An 11,618-nucleotide genomic window follows, 5' to 3' on the forward strand; every position below is an offset into this window, starting at 1 on the left:
ACATCTGATGCCATCCTGGCCCAGGTCCCTTCAATAGACAGTCACTTCGGCCAGAGCTCCACCTCCTCGCTACTGCTGCTGCCCTGGGCCAGGTTCTCAGAATAGGCGCTTGTATGGGCTAATGAACCACTTCCCCATACTGGCTGCTACCCAGGCCCAGGTCTCGGTAATAGAACCTCACATTGGCCCCTGTGCCACTTCCTTGCTCTTGTTGCCACACTGGTCAAGGACATGGCGAGGGACACACGCACTGCCAACCACGCAACCTCCTCACACCTGTGCCACCCTGGCCCAGGTCTCGCCAATAAATGCTCACTACGGCCACAGTGACACCTATTCACACCTGCTGCCACCTTGCCCAGTTCCTGTCAAGAAAAACACTTACTTCGGTGACCGCTCCACCTCGTCGCCCCTGCTGCCACACTGGCCCATGACCTGGCAATAGACACTTACCTCAGTCCTTACTCTACCTCCTCGAACCTGCTGCCACCCTGGCCCACATCCTGGCCGTAGTCGCTCACATCAGGAACTGCTCCACCTCGTTGTGCCTGGTGCCAGCCTCGCCACAAGTCCTGGAAATCAGCGACTGTGCCACCTTCACACAACTGCTGCCACCCTACAAGGTCCTTGCAATACACACTCACATTGCCCACTGCCCCACCTGCTCATGCCGGCTGCCACCCTAATCCAGGTCATGGCAGCAGATGCTCACATCGGCTGCCGCACCACCTCTTCATGCCTGCAGCCACCGTGGCCCAGAACCTGTCGATAGGCACTCACATCGGCAACCACACAACCTCTTTGCACCTGCTACCACCTTGGCCCAGGCCTGGCAGTAGACGCTCACATTGGCCACCGCTCCACTTCCCCACATCTGCTGCCACACTGGCCCAAGTCCTTGAAGTAGGCACTAACATCGGCTACCATGCCAGTTGCCCATACCACCTGCCACCCTGGCGCAATAGAAATTCACATCAGCCTCTGTGCCACCTCCTTGCTCCTGCTACCAACCTGGTCTGGGCCCTGGCAATAGACACTCACATCAGCCACCTCTCCACCTCCTAGCACCTTCTGCTACCCGGGCCAATGTTCTGGCAATAGACAATGATTTTTGGCCACTGCTGCACATCCCCACACCTGCTGCCATCCTGGGCCAGGCCCTGGCGATTGACGCCCTTGCATTGGTCACTCACATCTGTCATCACACAACCTCCCCACACCTGCTGCCACCCTTGCCCAGGTACTGACGATTGACACACATCGGCCACCAATCCACAACCTCGCCCCTACTACCACACTGGCCTAAGTCATGGCAATAGATGCTAACATCGGCGTCCACTCTACCTCCTCGCGCCTACTACCAACCTGGCTCACATCCTTGCAGTTGATGCTCACATCAGCCACCGCTCAACCTTGTCGTGCTTGCTGCCTACCTGGCCCCGATTCCTGGTAATAGATGCTTACATAGGTACCCATGCAACCTCCACACAACTGCTGCCACACTGCCGAGGTCCTCGCAATATATGCTGACATTGGCCACTGGCCCACCTGCCAGTGAAGGCTGCCACCCTGGCCGAGATCATCGACCTCCGTGCCACCTCCGTGCTCCTGCTGCCACCCTGGCACAGTTGCAGAGGACAGGGGGTGATTTTTAGGAAGTACGGTGCGAAATTGTGATTTGGTGTGTTTCAGTGCGCGGTGCGCCAGCTTCACGGCAAACGGTGGACGAAGGCTGGACAGTCCATTATGCAGGTGACATAGTTTTGCAACGAGCGTCGGTATGTGTGTACATGCACAGCAATCATCAGAACGCAGCATTAGCAGAATTACACAGGCGCGGGCCGCGTGTGGTGTGGGTGTGTTAGCCAACTCATCAAGAACCTTCTAACAGACACCCCGCTGCGTACCCGGAGATTCAACAGCGGCTTGCGCTTTTTAAGTTTGTCAGCATTCGTTTCAATCGAATAGGCATCTGGTCGCTGTAACGTCGTCTTCGTCAGTGACGCTGCCTCCGAAGACTGGCTGGCGGTGGGCATTGCCTGCTGCTGCACTGACGACTCCCGGCGTTGTCACGAGCCGCAGCATCTGCAGGAGGCGAGCTGGGCCAGGCCTCGTGCTGCTAACCTCCAACAGCCTGCGCAGCCGTGGACCGAGCCCGGTGTCGCGTTCCACGGACTGCGTGCATCAGCAAGGCTCCACCACAACACGTGTGGTGGGGCTGAGCCACGGGAAAATGTATTGCGAGAATTAACAAGAAAGAGAAAGATCGCAAAAAAAAATGTTTCAAATGGCTCTGAGCACTATGGGTTCATCAGTTCCCTAGAACTTACAACTACATTAACGTAACTAACCTAAGGACATCACACACATTCATTCCCGAGGTCGCGCGGTTCCAGACTGTAGAGCCTAGAGAAGAATTCTACATACAAACAGCCACCTTCTTCCACAAAGCCAAGCCTATCAACCCTGAACACGTCTCCCACTCCGGTCATCCGATTACACAGGTCCTGGCAATAGACACTCACATCAACCACTGCTCCACCTCCTTGCACATTCTGCTACCCTCGCCCAAATCCTGGCTATAGACGCTCACATTTGCCACTAAGCCACCACCCCACACCTGCTGCTTCCCTCAAATAGGTCCAGGCAATAGATGCTCACGTTGGCCAACATATGACCTTTTTGCACCTGCTGCCACCATGGCCTAGGACCTGGCAATAGTCGCTCACATCAGCCTCCACACCACCTAATCGTGACTGCTGCCACACTGGCCCAGGTAATGGCAAGAGACAGACACATCTGACACAGGGCCACCTCCTAACACATGCTGTCACCCTAGCCCACGTCTTCGCAGTAAACACTTTTAACAGCCTCCGTTCCCCTTCCTCTCTACTTCTGCCGCCATGCTCCATGTCCTGGCAATAGACGCTCGAATTGGCATCCACTCAAACACTTCGTGCCTGCTCTCTCCATGTCCCAGGTCCTGACGCTAGATGCTCACATCAGCCACCGCTTGACCGAGCCTGCTGCCATCCTGGTCCAGGTTCTGGCAATAGACGATCAAATCAACCTCTGTGCCACCTCTTAGCGCATACTGCCACCCTGGTCCAGGCCGTGGCAAATGACAGTAACATCTGCCACCACACCACCTCACCACCTCTCCACAACAGCCGCCACCCTGGTTCAGGCCCTAGCAATAAATGCTCACATCTGCCACGTCGCCACCACCTTACACCTGCTGCTTCCCTCACCCAGGGGCTGGCGATGGACGCTCACATCAGCCACCACAGCACACTCCCTCACCTGCTACCGCCGTGGCCCATTTCTTGGCAATAGACACTCAATTTGGCCCAAACCCGATCTCTATGCGCCGGCTTCCCCTGAGGCAATAGATGCTCACATCAGCCACTGCTCCACCTCGTTGTTCCTACTGCAAAACTGGCTCTCAGTCTTGGCAAAAGACGCTCACATCGGCGACCATGCCATTTCCACACAACTTGTGTCTCCCTGCCCAGGTACATGCAATAAACGCTCGCATTGGTCACTGCTCCACCTGCTTGTGCTAGCTGCCAGCCAAACCCAGGTCCTGGCAATAGACGCTCACATCGGTCACCACGCCACCTCTTCACGCCTCCTGCCAACCTGGCCCTGGAATGGAAATAGACGATCACATTGGCCACTGCTACACCTCCCCACACCTGCTGCCCCCTGGCAATGGCCGCTGACATCTGCCATCACTCACCTCCCCCTACCTGCTGCCACCCTGGCCCAGGTCCTGGCAGTAAACAGTAACATCAGCCACCACTCCACCTCGCCACCCCTACTGCTACACTTGCCCAGCAAAAAACCCTCACATCAACCTCCACCTTACCTCCTCACGCCTGCTACCCTCCCTGTTCCAGATCCTGGCAGTAGACGCTCACATCAGCCACCATGCCAAATTCACACTACTGCTGTCATCCTGCACAGGCGCTCACAATACATGCTGACATTGGACAATGCTCCACCTGATCGTGCTGGCTAACACCCTAATCCATTTCAAGGCAATAAGTGCTTACATCGGCCACCGCATCACCTCTTCACACCTGCTGCTGTCCTGGTCCAGGACCTCGATATAGACACTTTCATCAGTACCTTGCGCCTGCTGGCACCTTGTCCACGGACCTGAAATAGACATCACGTCAGCCATTGCTCCTCCACACCCTTCTTCTACCCTGGCTCGTGTCCTGGCAGTAGATGTTCGCATTGGCCACTACTACACCTGCTACCACTCTGGCCAAGGCCCTGGCAATTGACACCCACATCTGCCACCACACCACATCCCACACCGCCTGCCACCCTGGCCAATTTCGTGGAAATAGGAACTCATTTCGAGCACCATGCCACCTCCTTGCTCCTGCTTGAATCCTATCCCAGCCTAGGTCCTGGCATTAGACACACAAATCTGCCACCATGCCATCTCCCCACACCTGCTTCCACGCCGGAACAGGTCCTGGCAATAGACAGTCACATTAGCCACCGCTACACCTCCTCACGCCTGCTGCTAATAGGGCCCAGAGTCCTGGCAGTAGACGATCACATCAGCCACCGCTCCATCTATTTGTGCCTGCTGCCATCCTGGTCCCGAGTCCTGGCAATAGACGCTCACATCGGCCACTGTGCCACCTCCACACAATTTGAAACATACCCTTCGAAAAAATAATTAATTACTGAGCTTATAATCATCTAAATTATTCGATTTTCAAACTGCTGTTCAAAACTGAATATACTGAGTCATTAATCTCTTTATTTATTTGGGTCAACACTAAACTGACGCACAATATTTTTAGGGCAACGCAATCTGACTTTAAAAAATCGCTATAAAAGAATGGCCCTGACTAACAGTAACCTATACCATTCATTAATCATTTACCTCACAAAACACTTCGTTACTCGAACTGTAGCAAAACAGCGAGCGCCACTACTGCCAGCTAAATAAAAGATTCTAACTACTGAAGGCACTAACTATAACTACTGATAGACATAGTCAGCAAATGAACGATTTTGATAGAGAACAATCAATGTATTTACTTTAAGAATGTTCAAAATTCATAACATATATATGTCAGTTCGTGATATTCAGTAGTCCAAATTTACTCTTTCTGGCAGATATACGTCCAGATCGTCCACTCTTAAAATTCTGCCATCTCTCTCCTCACATCCACCACTCCTGGTGGCACACATCCAACTACGCAACGCTACGCACTGTTCACATTCCGCTACCCATCACTACTATAGTAAATATTCCAACCATACAAACCAGCCACAGGCTGCACACAACACATTCAGTGATTTTCATACAGAGCGCTATGTGGCGTTACCAACATATAAACCTAACCTACATAGCCATCATGCTCCCCACAAAAAATGTTACAAATTGTTTTGAGCCGTGGCCAAAAATGGTTTGATATAATTTTTCATAATTACAATAACAAAGATATCAAATGCACACACTTTTGATGCAGTGTAGGTCAAAAGCAAGAATTGGTCTCATAAAGACAGTCCAGATCATTCATAACGATAGTAATTAGAGTTTTCTTTTTTTCTGAATGTCTGAGCAGTAAAAGAAAATGCACACGTAAGTAGTTAATTTTCATGCAGTCTCGAAGATATAATGTTGTCCTTCCAACGGAAAGACAGTGCTGAATCATGACATGCAGACAGGTAATGGGCCACAACAGAACAAACGCAAAACACAGTCATTCGAATTTTTGAACAATATTGGATGGTAGGTCATCACAGAGCAGACCCACAGGAGTCCTGGTAGAGAGTATGGTATTGGTGGGACATCAAAGGTGCAGACCAACTGCAGTCATTGTATAGATGGTCAGCAGCCATCTGTTGCGGCTGTGCAGGTGCACAATCACCATCGAAGAGTCTTACGGACAATATAGCAAGTCCTTAAACCACTACTTATCCACTCACAATGTTTTTGGAATTGTCCATAGAACCAGCAATGCTGTTAACCAGTCCCTTTCTCAATTATTAAAGCACGAGAAAACACTAACTGTCTCAACTTCTCACATATTGTGCATATACTGTTGCCAACAGAAATGTGTACTATGAAATGAATGCTTACAAGTTACTTAATTTGATGAAGTAGTGTCAATTGCAATTTTATAACATGAGAATACAATTATAAAGGTACAGAAAACTTCATTAAAAACAATAATACACACAACATTTGTAGTGATATAGGCTTTACAAAAGAATAGAAATAAACGTACACATCAGTGCTACAGGAATTATGACATAATTAAATACATAAAAGATCAGATTATCTTTTGTGAATAGTGTCTAATCATCTGTACTAAGTAAATAACATATTATTAACGCAAATTAAATTTGAGTATAACAGTATTTCTCATCATAGTGTGTGTAGCTTAGAAATAGAAAATTTCTGTAACATAAATGTTGTTTGCTAAACACATAACGTTAGGACAAACACAAATACACAAGGGTACACAAACACATAGCGGAATAACACAAAAGGAAAGACGGGGTTTGTTTTCAGTGTAACATTTGTTACTGCAGTCCAAACCAAAACTTCATTCCGTAGATCTTTCCTCTTATTGCAACATTTGTTCACACAACAAAAAAATTATATTAAAACATGCTTTCTACATTTATATGTTCACATATTTCTTACTGCATAATTTATTTTCCAGTAATTTGCCTCATCATATATTTCCGAGAAAATCCTACCTGAGCCCGCCAATAGACACGTCAGCCATTGCTCCACGTCCTCGCGCATTCTGCTACCCTGACCCAGATGCTGGCAATAGATGCTCACATTGGCCACTGCTGCATATCCCCACACCTGCTGCCACCCTGGCCCAGGCCCTGGCGATTGACGCCCTTGCATTGGTCACTCACATCTGTCATCACACAACCTCCCCACACCTGCTGCCACCCTAGCCCAGGTACTGACGATTGACACACATCGGCCACCAATCCACAACCTCGCCCCTACTACCACACTGGCCTAAGCCATGGCAATAGATGCTAACATCGGCGTCCACTCTACCTCCTCGCGCCTACTACCAACCTGGCTCATATCCTGGCAGTTGATGCTCACATCAGCCACCGCTCTACCTCGTCGTGCTTGCTGCCTACCTGGCACCGATACCTGGTAATAGATGCTCACATAGGTACCCGTGCAACCTCCACACAACTGCTGCCACACTGCCGAGGTCCTCGCAGAATATGCTGACATTGGCCACTGGTGCACCTGCAAGTGAAGGCTGCCACCCTCGCCCAGATCATCGACCTCCGTACCACTTTCATGCCCCTGCTGCCACCCTGGCACAGTTGTAGAGGACAGGGGGTGATATTTAGGAAATACAGATCGAAATTGTGATTTGGTGTGTTTCAGTGCGCGATGCGCCAGCTTCACGGCAAACGGTGGACGAAGGCTGGACAGTGCATTATGCAGGTGACATAGTTTTGCAACGAGCGTCAGTATGAGTGTACGTGCACGGCAATCATTAGAACGCAGCATTAGCAGAAATACACAGGCGCGGGCCGCGTGTGATGTGGGTGTGTTAGCCAACTCATCAAGAACCTTCTAACAGACACCCCGCTGCGTACCCGGCGATTCAACAACGACTTGCGCTATTTAAGGGCGTCAGCATTCGGCTCAATCGAATAGGCATCTGGTCGCTGTAACGTCGTCATCGTCAGTGACGCTGCCTCCGAAGACCGGCTGGCGGTGGGCATTGCCTGCTGCTGCACTGGCGACTCCTGGCGTTGTCACGAGCCGCATCATCTGCAGGATGCGAGCTGGGCCAGGCCTCGTGCTGCTAACCTCCAACAGCCTGCGCAGCCGTGGACCGAGCCCGGTGTCGCGTTCCACGGACTGCGTGCATCAGCAAGACTCCACCACAACACGTGTGGTGGCCCTGAGACACCGGAAAATGTATTGGGGGAATCAACAAGAAAGAGGAATATTGCTAAGAAAATATTTCAAATGGCTCTGAGCACTATGGGTTCATCAGTCCCCTAGAACTTAGAACTACACAAACCTAACTAACCTAAGGATATCACACACTTTCATTCCAGAGGTCGAGCCGTTCCAGACTGTAGCGCCTAGAGAAGAATTCTACAAACAGCCACCTTCTTTAAACAAAGCCAAGCCTTACAAACCTGAACACGTCTCCCGCTCCGGTCATTCGATTACACAGGTCCTGGAAATAGACACTCACATCAACCACTGTTCCACCTCCTTGCTCATTCTGCTACCCTCGCCCAAACCCTGGCTATAGACGCTCACATTTACCACCAAGCCACCACCCCACACCTGCTGCTTCCCTCAAATAGGTACAGGCAATAAATGCTCACGTTGGCCAACATACGACCTTCATGCACCTGCTGCCACCGTGGCTCTGGTCCCGGCAATTGTCACTCACATCAGCCTCCACGTCACCTAATCGTGACTGCTGCCACACTGGCTCATGTCTTGGCAATAGACACTCAAATTGGCCCAAACCCAAACTCTATGCGCCGGCTTCCCCTGAGGCAATAGATGCTCACATCAGCCACTGCTCCACCTCGTTGTTCCTACTGCCAAACTGGCCCTGAGTCTTGGCAATAGACGCTCACATCGGCGACCATGCCATCTCCACACAACTTGTGTCACCCTGCCCAAGTACATGCAATAAACGCTCGCATTGGTCACTGCTCCACCTGCTTGTGCTGGCTGCCAGCCGAACCCATGTCCTGGCAATAGACGCTCACATCGGTCACCAAGCCACCTCTCCACGCCTCCTGCCAACCTGGCCCTGGCCCCTTGTCCTGGCAATAGACGATCACATTGGCCACTGCTACACCTCCCCACACCTGCTGCCCCCCTGGCCAAGGGACTGGCAATGGTCGCTGACATCTGCCATCATTCACCTCCCCTTACCTGCTGCCACCCTGGCCCAGGTCCTGGCAGTAAACAGTAACATCAGCCTCCACTCCACCTCGAACACCCCTACTGCCACACTTGCCAAGGTCCTGGCAACAAACACATCAACCTCCACCTTTACCTCCTCACGCCTGCTGCCCTCCCTGTTCCAGATCCTGGCAGTAGTCGCTCACATCAGCCACCATGCCACCTTCACACTACTGCTGTCGTCCTACACAGGCCCTCACAATACATGCTGACATTGGCCAATCCTCCACCTGATCGTGCTGGCTACCACCCTAATCCATTTCAAGGCAATAAGTGCTTACATCGGTCACCGCATCACCTCTTCACACCTTCTGCTGTCCTGGTCCAGGACCTCGATATAGACACTTTCATCAGCAGTCACGCAACCTCCTTGCGCCTGCTGGCACCTAGTCCAAGGACCTGAAATAAATACTCACATCAGCCATTGCTCCTCCACCACCATCTTTTACCCTGGCTCGTGTCCTGGCGGTAGATGTTCGCATTGGCCACTACTACACCTCCCCACACCTGCTACCACTCTGGCCAAGGCCCTGGCAATTGACACCCACATCTGCCACCACACCACATCCCACACCGCCTGCCACCCTGTCCAATTTGAGGAAATAGGAACTCACTTCGAGCACCATGCCACCTCCTTGCTCCTGCTTGAATCCTACCCCGGCCTAAGTCCAGGCATTAGACACACAAATCTGCCACCATGCCATCTCCCCACACCTGCTTCCACGCCGGAAAAGGTCCTGGCAATAGACAGTCACATTAGCCACGGCTACACCTCCTCACGCCTGCTGCTAATAGGGCCCAGAGTCCTGGCAGTAGACGATCACATCAGCCACCGCTCCATCTATTTGTGCCTGCTGCCATCCTGGTCCCGATTCCTGGCAGGTGGACCAGCGGCTAATGTCAGCATGTTTTGCGAGGACCTCGGCAGTGTGGCAGCAGTTGTGTGGAGGTTGCATGGGTACCTATGTGAGCATCTATTACCAGGAATCGGTGCCAGTTAGGCAGCAAGCAGGAAGAGGTAGAGCGGTGCCTGATGTGAGCATCAACTGCCATGATATGAGCCAGGTTGGTAGTAGGCGCGAGGAGGTAGAGTGGGCGCCGATGTTAGCATCTATTGCCAGGGCTTAGGCCAGTGTGGTAGTAGGGGCGAAGTGGTGGATTGGTGGCCGATGTGTGTCTATCGTCAGTACTTGGGCTAGGGTGGCAGCAGGTGTGGGTAGGTTGTGAGATGACAGATGTGAGTGACCAATGCAAGGGCGTCAATCGCCAGGGCCTGGGCCAGGGTGGCAGCACGTGTGGGGATGTGCAGCAGTCCCGCAAAATCATTGTCTATTGCCAGAACATGGGCCCAGGTAGCAGAAAGTGCTTGGAGGCGGAGAGGTGGCTGATGTGCGTGTATATTGCCAGGACCAAGACCAGGTTGGTAGCAGGAGCAAGGAGGTGGCACAGGGGCTGATGTGAATTTCTATTGCCATGACCTGGGGCAGGGTGGCAGGTGGTATGGGGAACTGGCGTGGTAGCCGATGTTAGCGCCTATTTCAAGGACTTGGGCCAGTGTGACAGCAGATGTGGGGAAGTGGAGCGGTGGCCAATGTGAGCGTCTACTGCCAGGCCTGTGCCACAGTGGCATCAGGTGCAAAGAGGTTGTGTGGTTGCCGATGTGAGTGCTTATCGACAGGTTCTGGGCCAGGGTGGCTGCAGGCATGAAGAGGTGGTGTGGCAGCCGATGTAAGCATCAACTGCCAGAATCTGGATTAGGGTAGCAGCCGGCAAGAGCAGGCGGGGCAGTGGGCAATGTGAGTGTCTATTGCAAGGACCTTTTAGTGTGGCAGCAGTTGTGTGAAGGTGGCACAGTCGATGACTTCCAGGACTTATGGCGAGGTTGGCAGCAGGCACAACGAGATGGAGCAGTTCCTGATGTGAGCGACTACGGCCAGGATGTGGGCCAGGGTGGTAGCAGGTTCGAGGAGGTAGAGTAAGGGCTGATGTGTATGTCTATTGCCAGGACATGGGCCACTGTGACAGCAGGGGCGACGAGGTGGAGCAGTGGCCGAAGTAAGTGTTTTTCTTGACAGGAACTGGGCCAGGTGGCAGCAGGTTTGAAGAGGTGTCACTGTGGCCGTAGTGAGCATTTATTGGTAGGACCTGGGCCAGGGTGGCACAGGTGCAAGGAGGTTGCGTGGTTGGCAATGTGTGTGCCCCTCGTAATGTCCTTGACCAGTGTGGCAGCAAGAGCAAGAGGGTGGCATGGCGGCCAATGTGAGGTTCTATTACCGAGACCTGGCCCTGGGTGGCAGCCAGTATGAGGAGGTGGTGCATTAGCCCATGCAAGCGCCTATTCTGAGAACCTGGCCCAGGGCAGCAGCAGTAGCGAGGAAGTGGAGCGCTGGCCGAAGTGACTGTCTATTGAAGGGACCTGGGCCAGGATGGCATCAGATGTTAGGAGTCTGCTGATGAGAGTGTCTATCGCCATGACCAGGCCCTGGGTGGCAGCAAGCGGGGGGATGTGGCACGGTGGCTGATTTGAGCATCTAATAGTAGGAGCTGGTCCATGGTGGCAAGAGGAGTGAGGAGATGCAGTGTAGCTGATGTAAGTGCCTATTGCCAGGGCCTGGGCCAGGGTGGCAGCATCATCAAGGAGGTG

The sequence above is a fragment of the Schistocerca americana genome, unplaced genomic scaffold, assembly GCF_021461395.2.
Source record: "Schistocerca americana isolate TAMUIC-IGC-003095 unplaced genomic scaffold, iqSchAmer2.1 HiC_scaffold_74, whole genome shotgun sequence".
Classification (NCBI taxonomy): domain Eukaryota; kingdom Metazoa; phylum Arthropoda; class Insecta; order Orthoptera; family Acrididae; genus Schistocerca; species Schistocerca americana.